Below are 12,530 nucleotides of genomic sequence, written 5' to 3'. Positions count from 1 at the left end.
ACTATCTATAAGGTGACATCTTCTAGCTGATCTTTCAACAGGGTGATTTGTTTGTAACTGAACTCTCTACAAGAAAACTTCTTCTAACTGATGTCTGAACAGGGTGAATTGTTTGTAGCTGAACTCTCTACAGGGTGATTTGTTTGTAGCTGATCTCTATACAGGTTACTTATTTCTAACTGATCTCTTGAATTCTGTTCAAGGTGACTGCTCTATTAGGATGACTGCTCTATTAGAGTATCTCGATCTCGCACTTGCTACACCAAGTTGGATTTCGTGTTATAACTCCGTGGCTTTAAGTCTGATTCTTCTACACCATTGAAGAGCCTTTCTAAGATGATAACTCCATCTGTACAGCGATTTTCAAAGCATTACCCCAAGTGGTTTATCTGGTAGGCGTGGCAAGCATAATAATAATAATAATAATAAAATTTAAAAATTAAAAATTAGCTAATCTCGATTGCGTAATTGTTACACACTGTTGATTTTTTCGCTGTATCTTCCTGGTTTTTAGCTCGATTTCTTTCAAACCACAAAAGGTTTGAGGTTCAATAGTTAACCTATTCACCCACCGATTTTCAGCTTCTTCCCATACGCGGTTTACCCTGTAGGCGTGACAACATATTGGTGTTATTTTTTGTGCATAATCGCTCATAACTCTTTGCCTGTTTATGGTATTCCAGCCAAATTTGGTACAGAGATGCGCCTTTATACCCCCCTTCTGTGTGCCAAATTTCAAGGCAATCGGATAACGCGTTCGCGTTTTATAGCAGTTTTTGTAAGTGTGCGAAAAGAGGAAGAAAAATAAGAAGAAAAAAAACGAAGAAACTAAGCCAATTTTTGAAGTCGAATATCTCAGGAATTCCTGAAGCGATTTCGCTCAAATTTAGAATGTGGAGTGCTGAAGGTGGAGGGAATGTACACAGCAAAATTTGTCTTGTTTCATCAAGGCAGCACAGAGCTACGGAGGTGCGAAAATTGCGTTTTCTTTCTTCCTGTCAATATACTCACGGGGTTGCGCGCTGGCTTCTTGGGCCGCACGACACACTACCGTGTGTCTTGATCATTACCTTTTGTGGAGTAATACTGGCACAGGAGTTTTCTAGTACTGTACTCCCGGTATAGCGGATTTTGCTTACCAAACGCCTAATCCAAATGATAACTTTTAAAGACGCGGCATAGACACAAACCCAACACTCATATAAACGTACTGTGAAAGCGTGAAGAACGTAACTTCCCTAGGGAGTGTTTTCAGGATAATTTCATTTAGCGCCACCCATTTACTATCACGTGATTGCCTTTGTTCGTATAGACATTGTCACTCCCAATTTGGATCTAACTTTCTGACGAAACGGTGCTCATGCACAGTAAAACCATACAGCTAGTGATTAACATATCATGTCACACAAGTTAATTGATATGTGCAACAATACAGTATTTCACAACATGCACTTTTAAAAAACCACTGTCTCATGTTGGTAGACAAATAAGAAATGATTATTGGCTTTGCTTCATCTGCCATTGTGTACTTGAGGGGACACCAATCTTCAGTACTGCCAAGAAGGGGATGGGGGTGGGGTGGGGGTACAACTGGGGCAGTTTGCAAATTTTCTCCCTGGCTAGATGGAACACCCTTGCCACCATCCCCACTGGCTGTCAAGTGCTGGACAGTTGAATAACACCAGATGACAAACAGAGGAATCCACCACTGTCGCCCCCTATTCCACTTTGGGTCACATACCTGGATTTAAGAATAACGATATGAAGTTACGACCAAATACAAAGCTAGTACAACCAATATGTTGTGTACGCATGTATATTTTAATGTCCATGTATATTGTGTATGCGTCTCGTGCTCATGATGCGTCTCATGCTCGTGTACAGTATGTGTGTGAGTGCAAAAAAGTACACATGCACATGCGTACCAGTTTGTGATTGATCTCCTTTACAAAAAGAGTGGTCCGTTCACAAACAACCTGTGCTGCAAGTGGCAAACCATCAGTAATCCTAGCTAATGGGGTGCCTTCCCCAATAAACCAATGCCTGAATTTCACTGGACCTGTCAAGAAAAACAACATGTTAATTGTGTGGTCAATCTAAACCTAGGTAACAAGTTTGGCATGCACTATTGAGCACATTAACCATGCACAGACAGTTGAAGGTTCTACAAAATCTCATTGGACATCAATGTACCTGGAAAACCAGGACACTTTCATAATCAGGGTAGTCTCATGATCTAGATACTGGTGGTTAGAGCCATTACTAGTAATTGATCTGTAAAATAACTAGTGGTGGGACAAATGTCTGAAAATTCGAACATTTGTTCATTAAGGAGATATGTGACAAATGCATTTTACCAACAAACATTCGTTAGCATGGTTACTATGGTGCGTAAGCATAGTAACATTTTTAGGAAATAAATTCAGTTGAATTTAGATTACCACACTACTGAGAACACATCTGTAAACAGCAAGTTGGCAAAGTGGGCACTACAAGTACAAAGAGATTAATGTGTAAAAATATGGACGCTTAAAACTCAAGATACTCAAACATGAGTCCCTGAAAGAAACTGACCTGGAGAATTACAATGCTATAATCACAATACATGTAACTGATCATTGGTCCCAATCTTCCAATAACACAGAAATCTGCAATATGCATGGTTCCATTCCTTCTTTTTTGATATAATTTGTTGATGATGTAGTACACCACAATAATGAGACCTTGAAAATGCAGGATAATATCATGCAGTTAAGACCTCATAGTATAAACAACAAATTCGCACTAAAAATATGTAACACAATTTTTCTTTCACCAGGCAAGGTCAACATCTGGCAAAATCATTGCCTTAGGAAACTTACTTCAGTACTTCTTACATGAAAAAACAAATGCTTTAACACATACAACGGTGCGGGGTAGACCTTCAAGTGACCTGCAGAAACAACCATCGGGACATCTGATCAAGACACACGGTAGTGTGTCGTGCAGCACAAGAAGCCGGCGCGCCATACAGTGAGTATATTTACAGGAAGAAAGTAAATGCGATTTTCACACCTTTGTAGCTCCGTGATTCCTTATCCGATTGAAGCCAAAGTTGCTACAGAAGTGCCGGCTAGGTAGGGAAGTCCACATTCCAAATTTGAAGAACATCGCTCCAGCCATTTCCGAGATACGAGCGGCCAAAGTTAGTTTTTTTTTTCTTCGTTTTTTTTTCTTTTTCTACTTCTTCTTTTCGCACACTTTGCAAACTCCGCCATAAAACACGAATGCGTGCTCCAATCGGGCTGAAATGTGGCACACGTAAAGGGCTCATTAAGGCGAATCTCAGTAGTAAGTTTGGAAGGAATCCGATGAACATTCACGGAGTTATGACCGATTATTTGCGTAAAATTAGGTCGAAGGTCTGTCACGCCCACAGGGTAAACCGCTTGAAGGAATGAGCTGAAAATTGCTATGTAGATGGAGTAACTATCGTCGGAGTGCCTTTTTGTGGTTTGAAAGGAATCCAGTTAAAGTCCATCGAGATATGACACAAAACCCAACCTGTGTCAAAATTACGCGATCGATTTTTATGAATATAAAAACAATTAGTTTTCACGCCTACCAGGCAAACCGCTTAGAGCAGTGAGCTGAAAATCGGTGTGTAGCTGGAATAATTATCATAGAAAGTCCTTGCAGTAGTACAGAAGAATCGGATTACAAACCACTGAGTTATGATTCCAAAGCCAACTACGTGTAGCATATGCGAGATCGAGATACTCTAATAGAACAGTCACCCTAATAGAGCATTCAGCTACGTTTATAATTTACTCCATTATAGAATTATATTACATTGCAAGTTATTCTGTAGGGAATTCAGCTACAAACATGTCACCCTGTAGTCAGATCAGCTAGAAGAAGGTACCTAATAGAGAGTTCAGTTGTAAAGAAACCATCGTGTAGAGAGTTCAGCTGCAAACAAATCTCCCACTAGAAAGTTCCACTATGAACAGATCACCCTGTAGAGAGTTCAGTTAGAATCAAGTCATCCTGTAGAGAGATCAGCTAGAAGAAGTCACCTTGTAGAGAGTTCAGCTACATATACAAAGAATTGCATTGTAGAGAGTTCAGCTACAAACAAATCACCCTGTAGAGAGATCAGCTACAAACAAATCACCTTATAGAGAGTTCAGCTACAAACAAATTACCCTGTAGAGAGATCGGCTACAAACAAATCACCCTGTAGAGAGTTCAGCTACAAACAAATCAACCTGCAGAGAGATCAGCTACAAACAAATCAACTTATAGAGAGTTCAGCTACAAACAAATTACCCTGTAGAGAGATTGGCTACAAACAAATCACCCTGTAGAGAGTTCAGCTACAAACAAATCACCTGCAGAGAGATCAGCTACAAACAAATCACCTTATAGAGAGTTCAGCTAGAAACAAATCACCCTGTAGAGAGATCAGCTAGAAACAAATCAACCTGTAGAGAGATCAGCTACAAACAAATCACCTTATAGAGAGTTCAGCTAGAAACAAATCACCCTGTAGAGAGATCGGCTACAAACAAATCACCCTGTAGAGAGTTCAGCTACAAACAAATCAACCTGCAGAGAGATCAGCTACAAACAAATCAACTTATAGAGAGTTCAGCTACAAACAAATTACCCTGTAGAGAGATCGGCTACAAACAAATCACCCTGTAGAGAGTTCAGCTACAAACAAATCACCTGCAGAGAGATCAGCTACAAACAAATCACCTTATAGAGAGTTCAGCTAGAAACAAATCACCCTGTAGAGAGATCAGCTAGAAACAAATCAACCTGTAGAGAGATCAGCTACAAACAAATCACCTTATAGAGAGTTCAGCTAGAAACAAATCACCCTGTAGAGAGATCAGCTAGAAACAAATCAACCTGTAGAGAGATCAGCTACAAACAAATCACCTTATAGAGAGTTCAGCTACAAACAAATCACCCTGTAGAGAGATCAGCTAGTAGCTAGAAACTAGACACAATGTCAGAGGTTCAGCTACAAGCAAATCACCCTTTAGTGGGTTCAGCTACAAACAAATCAACCTGCAGTGAGATCACCTACAAAAAAGCACCTTGTATAGACTTCAACAAATTACTCTGTAGAGAAATCAGCTAGAAGAGTTCACCTTGTATAGAGTTCAGCAACAAAGAAACCACCATGTAGAGAGTTCAGCTGCAAACAAACCAGCCTGTAGAAAATTCAGTTACAAACAAATCGCCCAGTAGAAAGATCAGCTAGAAGAAGTTACCTTGTAGAGAGTTCAGCTACAAAGAAACCATTCTGTAAAGAGTTCAGCTGCAAACAAATCACCTGTACAGAATTCAGCTACAAACAAATCACCATGTAGAGAGATCAGCTAGAAGAAGTTACCTTGTAGACAGTTCAGCTACAAACAATTCACCCTGTACAGAGATCACTTAGAAGAAGTTTCCTTGTAGAGAGTTCAGCTACAAACAAAATCACCCTGTACAGAGATCACTTAGAAGAAGTTTCCTTGTAGAGAGTTCAGCTACAAACAAAATCACCCTGTAGAAAGATCAGCTAGAATAATTCACCTTGTAGAGATTTCAGCTACAAAGAAACCACCATGTAGAGAGTTCAGCTGCAAACAAGTCACCCTGTAGAAAATTCAGCTACAAGCAAATCACCCAGTAGAAAGATTAGCTAGAAGAAGTTACCTTGTAGAGAGTTCAGCTACAAAGAAACCATTCTGTAAAGAGCTCAGCTGCAAACAAATCACCTGTACAGAATTCAGCTACAAACAAATCACTCTGTTGAGAGATCAGCTAGAAGAAGTTACCTTGTAGATAGTTCAGCTACAGACAAATCACCCTGTAGAGAGATCAGCTAGAAGAAGAGTTACCTTGTAGATAGTTCTGCTGTAAACAATTCACCCTGTAGAGAGATCAGCTAAGAAGTCACCTTGTAGAGTGTTACGTTACAAAGAAACCACCATACAGAGAGTTCTGTAATAAATATATGTATTATATATATAATTTGTACATTTACTGATAAATTCAGAAATATTTAAAGTATTTAACATCTGCTTCATCTTTCTTCTTTCTGTGGTAAAGAAAAAAGGTAGGTTAAAAAAGCTCCAAAGCCGACCATAGGCCGGTTTTGGGGTATACAAATACAAAAAGAAGTGAAATCTAATCCAAAACAGCCAAACTGTAAAAAAAGTGTGCAGCCCTCAAAAAGGCTATGGTGAAAAAAGATGTGAAATCCAAGGTGGCGGCCAAGAAATGGCTGTGATGGTAGGTTAGCGGTAAAAATTTTAATAACGACGATTCAGGTGAATTTTGTGCCAAGACCAAGTGGCACCAAATTCACCTGAATTGTCGTTATTAAAATTTTTACCATTAACCTACCATCACAGCCATTTCTTGGCCGCCACCTTGGATTTCACATCTTTTTTCACCATAGCCTTTTTGAGGGCAGCACACTTTTTTTACAGTTTGGCTGTTTTGGATTAGATAAATATATCAAAAGAAATAACTTGTTTTGCTCTTTGCACAGTTCAGTATGTAACAGGAGCACATTTAACAACTATATAAAGTAGCAACCACCCGAGGGTCCGCAACTATGGGGTTTCGATAGACTTGATTTGGAAATCACACTGATTCTACAACTGATTCTGTGATTGCTGGCGCTAAGGATACACACATAGAAATACGGAGAAGCACAAAGATTTACAGGAAATTTTTAACAAATTGTGATTCCTGATTCCAGAATCACGTCTGAACCATCGACGTGATTCCTAGAGTTTCGGACCCCTCGCAACCACCGTCTGAGGTTCCTACTGTGCACTAACTCTAATCAATTCACTCATGTTCAGCCAAGACTGAAGAGAAGGGCTAAAACACCTTATTTACACACATACAAAAACATTTCATAAGCGATATTAATTTACATCTTGCGTCGTCAACTATCAACGCATTTCGGAACTCATTTTTTGTGACCACACCTTTTCTTTGGAACTCAATTCCTTTTGAAATTTTATCTCAACGGACTGCTGGCAGTTTTAAGACTAGGTTAAACATTATCTTTTTTTGTAATTAGGTTTATTGATTTTGTAATTATTAAGTAGTTCATGTTCCTTTTGTATTTGTTTGTGTGTAATTGTACATGTGAATGTATGTTCTGTGTTGGGGATCACCTTGTACAGGCAGTATTGCCTTTTGTGTTACCCATCTTTGGAAAATTGATAATAATAATAATCTAATCCAAAACAGCCAAGCTGTAAAAAAAGTGTGCGGCCCTCAGAAAAGCTATGGTGAAAAAAGATGTGAAATCCAAGGTGGCGGCCAAGAAATGGCTGTGATGGTAGGTTAATGGTAAAAATTTTAATAATGACAATTCAGGTAAATTTTGTGAAACGGCACAAAAATTCACCTGAATTGTCGTTATTAAAATTTTTACCATTAACCTACCATCACAGCCATTTCTTGGACGCCACCTTGGATTTCACATCTTTTTTCACCATAGCCTTTCTGAGGGCCGCACACTTTTTTTACAGCTTGGCTGTTTTGGATTAGATTTCATTTCTTTTTGCATTTGTATACCCCAAAGCCGGCCTATGGCCAGCTTTGGGACTTTTTTAACCTATGTTTTTTTTCTTTACTACAGGAAGAAGAAAAGATGAAGTAGATGTACTTTAAATATTTTATCAGTAAATGTACAAATTATATATATAATACATATGTGACCGGATTTGTGAAAAGGGGCCTTCCACACACATCCAATTTGCCAACTTTGACCATTGATAACTTCAGATTGGAAAGAGCTATTGCCTTGAAATTTGGGCAGTGGTGATTTCTTTGCAGCTGAACTCTCCACATGATGGTTTCTTTGTAGCTGAACTCTCTACAAGGTAATTTCTTCTAGCTGATCTCTCTACAGGGAGATTTGTTTGTAGCTGAACTATCTAAAAGGTAACTTCTTCTAGCTGATCTCTCTACAGGGTGGTTTCTTTGTAGCTGAACTCTCTAAAAGGTAAATTCTTCTAACTGATCTTTCTACAGGGAAATTTGTTTGTGGCTGTATTTTCTACAGGGTGATTTCTTTGCAGCTGAACTCTCTACATGGTGGTTTCTTTGTAGCTGAACTCTCTACAAAGTAATTTCTTCTAGCTGATCTCTCTACAGGGTGATTTGTTTGTAGCTGAATTCTGTACAGGTCATTTGTTTGGAGCTGAGCTCTTTACAGAATGGTGTCTTTGTAGCTGAACTCTCTACAAGGGAACTTCTTCTAACTGATCTTTCAACAGGGTGATTTGCTTGTAGCTGAACTATCTACAAGGTAATTTCTTCTAGCTGATCTCTCTACAGGGTGATTTGTTTGTAGCTGAATTCTGTACAGGTGATTTGTTTGCAGCTGAGCTCTTTACAGAATGGTTTCTTTGTAGCTGAACTCTCTACAAGGTAACTTTTCTAGCTGATGTTTCTACAAGGTGGCTACTTTGTAGCTGAACTCTCTACATGGTGGTTTCTTTGTAACTGAACTTTCTACAAGGTGACTTCTTTTAGCTGATCTTTCAATAGGGTGATTTGTTTGTAGCTTCACTCTCTACAAGGTAACTTCTTCTAGCTGATCTCTCTACAGGGAGATTTGTTTGTAGCTGAACTCTCTACATGTGATTTGTTTGAAGCTGAACTTTCTAAATGATGGCTTCTTTGTAGCTGAACTCTCTACAAGTTAACTTCTTCTAGCTGATCTCTCTACAGGGTGATTTGTTTGTAGCTGAATTCTGTACAGGTGATTTGTTTGCAGCTGAGCTCTTTACAAAATGGTTTCTTTGTAGCTGAACTCTCTACAAGGTAACTTCTTCTAACTGATCTTTCTACAGGGCAATTTGTTTGTGTCAGAATTTTATACAGGGTGATTTCTTTGCAGCTGAACTCTCTACATGGTGGTTTCTTTGTAGCTGAAGTCTCTACAAGTTAACTTCTTCTAGATGATCTCTCTACATGGTGATTTGTTTGTAGCTGAATTCTGTATAGGTGATTTGTTTGCAGCTGAGTTCTTTAAATAATGGTTTCTTTGTAGCTGAACTCTCTCAAGGTAACTTCTTCTAGCTGATGTCTTTACAGGGTCACTAGTAGTTTGTAGCTGAATTCTCTACATGGCAGTTTCTTCGTAACTGAACTCTCTACAAGGTAACTTTTTCTAGCTCATCTTTCTACAGGGTAATTTGTTTGTAGCTGAATTCTGTACAGGTGATTTGTTTGCAGCTGAGCTCTTTAAAGAATGGTTTCTTTGTAGCTGAACTCTCTACAAGGTAACTTCTTCTAGCTGATGTCTCTACAAGGTCACTGGTTTGTAGCTGAGCTCTCTACATGGTGGTTTCTTTGTAACTGAACTCTCTACAAGGTGACCTCTTCTAGCTGATCTTTCTACAGGGTGATTTGTTGAAGCTGAACTCTCTATATACAAGGTAACTTCTTCTAGCTAATCTCTCTACAGGGAGATTTGTTTGTAGCTGAACTCTCTACATGATGGTTTCTTTGTAGCTGAACTCTACAAGGTGATTTTTCTAGCTGAACTATCTCTTTCCATAGTTGCATGAACTCCCTACAAGGTAACTTCTTCTAGCTGATCTCTCTACAGAGTGACTTGTGTGTAGCTGATCTCTATACAGGTTTCTTATTTCTAGCTGATCTCTTGAATTCTCTTCAGGGTGACTGCTCTATTAGGATGACTGCTCTATTAGAGTATCTCGATCTCGCACTTGCTGCACCAAGTTGGATTTCGTGTTATAACTCCGTGGCTTTAAGTCTGATTCTTCTACGCCATTGATGAGCCTTTCTAAGATGATTACTCCATCTGTACAACGATTTTCAAAGCATTACCCCAAGCGGTTTATCTGGTAGGCGTGGCAAGCAGTCGTTTTTTTATTAGCTAATCTCGATTGCATAATTGTTACACACTGTTGGTTTTTTCGTTGTATCTTCCTGGGTTTTAGCTCGATTTCTTGCAAACCACAAAAGGTTTGAGGTTCAATAGTTAACCTATTCACCCACCGATTTTCAGCTTCTTCCCATACGCGGTTTACCCTGTAGGCGTGACAACATATTGGTGTTATTTTTCGTGAATAATCGCGCATAACTCTTTGCCTGTTTATCGTATTCCAGCCAAAGTTGGTACTGAGATGCGCCTTTATATCCCCCTTCTGTGTGCCAAATTTCAAGGCAATCGGATGTGGCGTTCGCGTTTTATAGCAGTTTTTATAAGTGTGCGACAAGAAAAAGAAAAATAAGAAGAAAAAAAACGAAGAAACTGAGCCAATTTTTGAAGTCGCATATCTCGGGAACGCGTGAAGCGATTTCGCTCAAATTTGGAATGTGGAGTGCTGCAGTTGGGGGGCATGTCCACAGCAAAAATTGTCTTGTTTCATAAAGGAAGCACAGAGTTACGAGGTGCGAAAATTGCGTTTTCTTTCTTCCTGTCAATATACTCACGGGTGTTACGCGCCGGCTTCTTGGGCCGCACGACACACTACCGTGTGTCTTGATTACAGTTAGATCTACACCCTTTCGCAAAGTAGGTCACGATCAAAGTGAAGCTCCATTTCCGTATTTGGTTATACCACTTCATACACGTGCCATACTAGGCAGTAGATTTTAGAGGCGTGTCAACCCGTACAGCAGGCCACAGGGTGCATGGCACTCAGGTTTCATGATCAGTGACGTATACAAGAGTGGGCATATGGGTATTTAACGTTCCTTGCCCGACCATCATCAATTACAACTTGTGCAAGCAGGGGAAGTCCCTTGGAAAGTCCCTTTCACACCTCAAGTAGCGCACGTGAACACTAGTAGGTACTCTTATGATGGATCGTGAGTTTCGTGACCGTGTGTCCTTTTACCGAAGACGCCGGTAAGAGTACACAATTAATACCCTTGAATCCACTGTACCGTGGTGGTCTGTCTGATGATGTTGTCTCCTCCTCCAGTTTTCCATCTTAGGTAAATAATTTAATAAATAATAATGTGAATTGTTCTTAGTAGCTTTTATATGGAAGAACAGAAACTATCACACTATGGAATACAAGGAGACCTTCATCAATGGATTAAGGCTTGGCTAACACAACGCAAACAAAGAGTAGTGCTAAATAATGTAACTTCCAGGTTTGTTCCAGTAAAGTCAGGTGTCCCACAAGGCACTGTACTTGGGCCATTAATGTTCCTACTTTACATCAATGACATATCTACAAATATCAACTCCTCGATTCGTCTCTTTGCCGATGACTGTATTATTTACAGAATTATTGATTCAGAAGAAGACAATAGTATCCTACAACAAGATCTAAATAAAGTCTTCCACTGGGCTAAAACTTGGCAAATGAAACTAAATGTTGAAAAGTGTGTTTTTCTACGTTGTTCAAGAAGCAAAACTCCCATGCTCACCACCTACAGCATTGACAATAAAGCTCTGGAACTGAAGAGTCAGCATCCATATCTAGGGGTCATATTCCACCAATCAATGTCTTGGTCCCACCACATCGATCATCTTTGCGGCAAAGCAACTAAAAGTCTCAACTTTCTTAAACGTAATATAAGTAAATGCTCCAAAGAAGTTAAGATAACAGCCTATTTAACATCAATACGTCCTCTGCTGGAATATGCTAGTTGTGTCTGGGACCCTCACCAGCTATACTTAATTAATACTTTAGAGAAGGTACAACGTCGTGCTGCAAGATGGGTAGCATCGGATTACAATCCAATGAGTAGTGTCACTTACCTGTTGGATCAACTGCATTGGAAGAGCCTACAGAGCAGAAGATGTATTGATCGTTTGAACTTACTATATAGAGTATTACATCACGCTTTGCCATCTATCCAGCTCCCTGAGTATTTCAAGCCTACTTCATATCCAACTAGATTGCATCACCAATACAGATATATAATTCCTCCAACTAGAACACTTGCTTACCAACAGAGTTACTTTCCAGGAACTATCAAGCAATGGAATAACCTCCCTAATCACATCATCGATACAGAGTCACTAGAACAGTTTAATAATTGTATTTTTGGACTAGATTTGTTGTAATTAACCCCCTTTTTGTTTTGAGGGTCCCCCCCCCTCCTGGATGTAACCAGCACTGAGTGCTGTCTTTCCAGTATCTAATCATAATAATCATAATCATAAACAGCTATGCCAAATTATTTGAGCTAAAAAAAATCGTCCATGCAGTTAACCAAATCCTGGCTTTAAAGGTGCTTGTTCAATTAATCTTATTCAATTTCAAAGGGAAAGTTTTTAAAAACTTCTACGAGGCATATGCATACTCCAGCAGATATGCACCCATCCTCCCTTCTAAAAGTTGTTTCCTCTGCCTCTGTAATGGTACTCAACAGCGTTGAAACCGGGTCGGGTCTTCCGGGTCATCCGGGTCAACCGGGTCACATTTTCTCCGGGTCATCCGGGTCTGACCCGGTTTACAAATTATCCGGGTCTGACCCGGATTGGATCACGTGAGAAACGAAATTGATCGTTTGACGACGTGGAA

The 12,530-nt window shown here is 39.5% G+C and overlaps 1 long non-coding RNA gene across 2 annotated transcripts; it reads right to left on the bottom strand.

Moving 5' to 3' along the window:
* Positions 1-1,454: 1,454 nt before the first annotated feature.
* Positions 1,455-10,616, bottom strand: LOC136239133 (uncharacterized). 2 transcript variants are annotated; one of them, XR_010693365.1, is made up of 3 exons: positions 10,537-10,616; positions 1,926-2,059; positions 1,455-1,741 (listed from the first exon to the last, which is right to left on the bottom strand). It is a non-coding gene; the product is annotated as an uncharacterized lncRNA (long non-coding RNA). The 2 variants fall into 2 exon arrangements; XR_010693366.1 differs by lacking the exon at positions 10,537-10,616 and adding an exon at positions 2,575-2,611.
* Positions 10,617-12,530: the final 1,914 nt, after the last annotated feature.

The sequence above is a fragment of the Dysidea avara genome, chromosome 11 (genome assembly GCF_963678975.1).
Source record: "Dysidea avara chromosome 11, odDysAvar1.4, whole genome shotgun sequence".
Taxonomy (NCBI): Eukaryota; Metazoa; Porifera; class Demospongiae; order Dictyoceratida; family Dysideidae; genus Dysidea; species Dysidea avara.
This window is presented reverse-complemented; position numbering and strand designations above follow the sequence as displayed.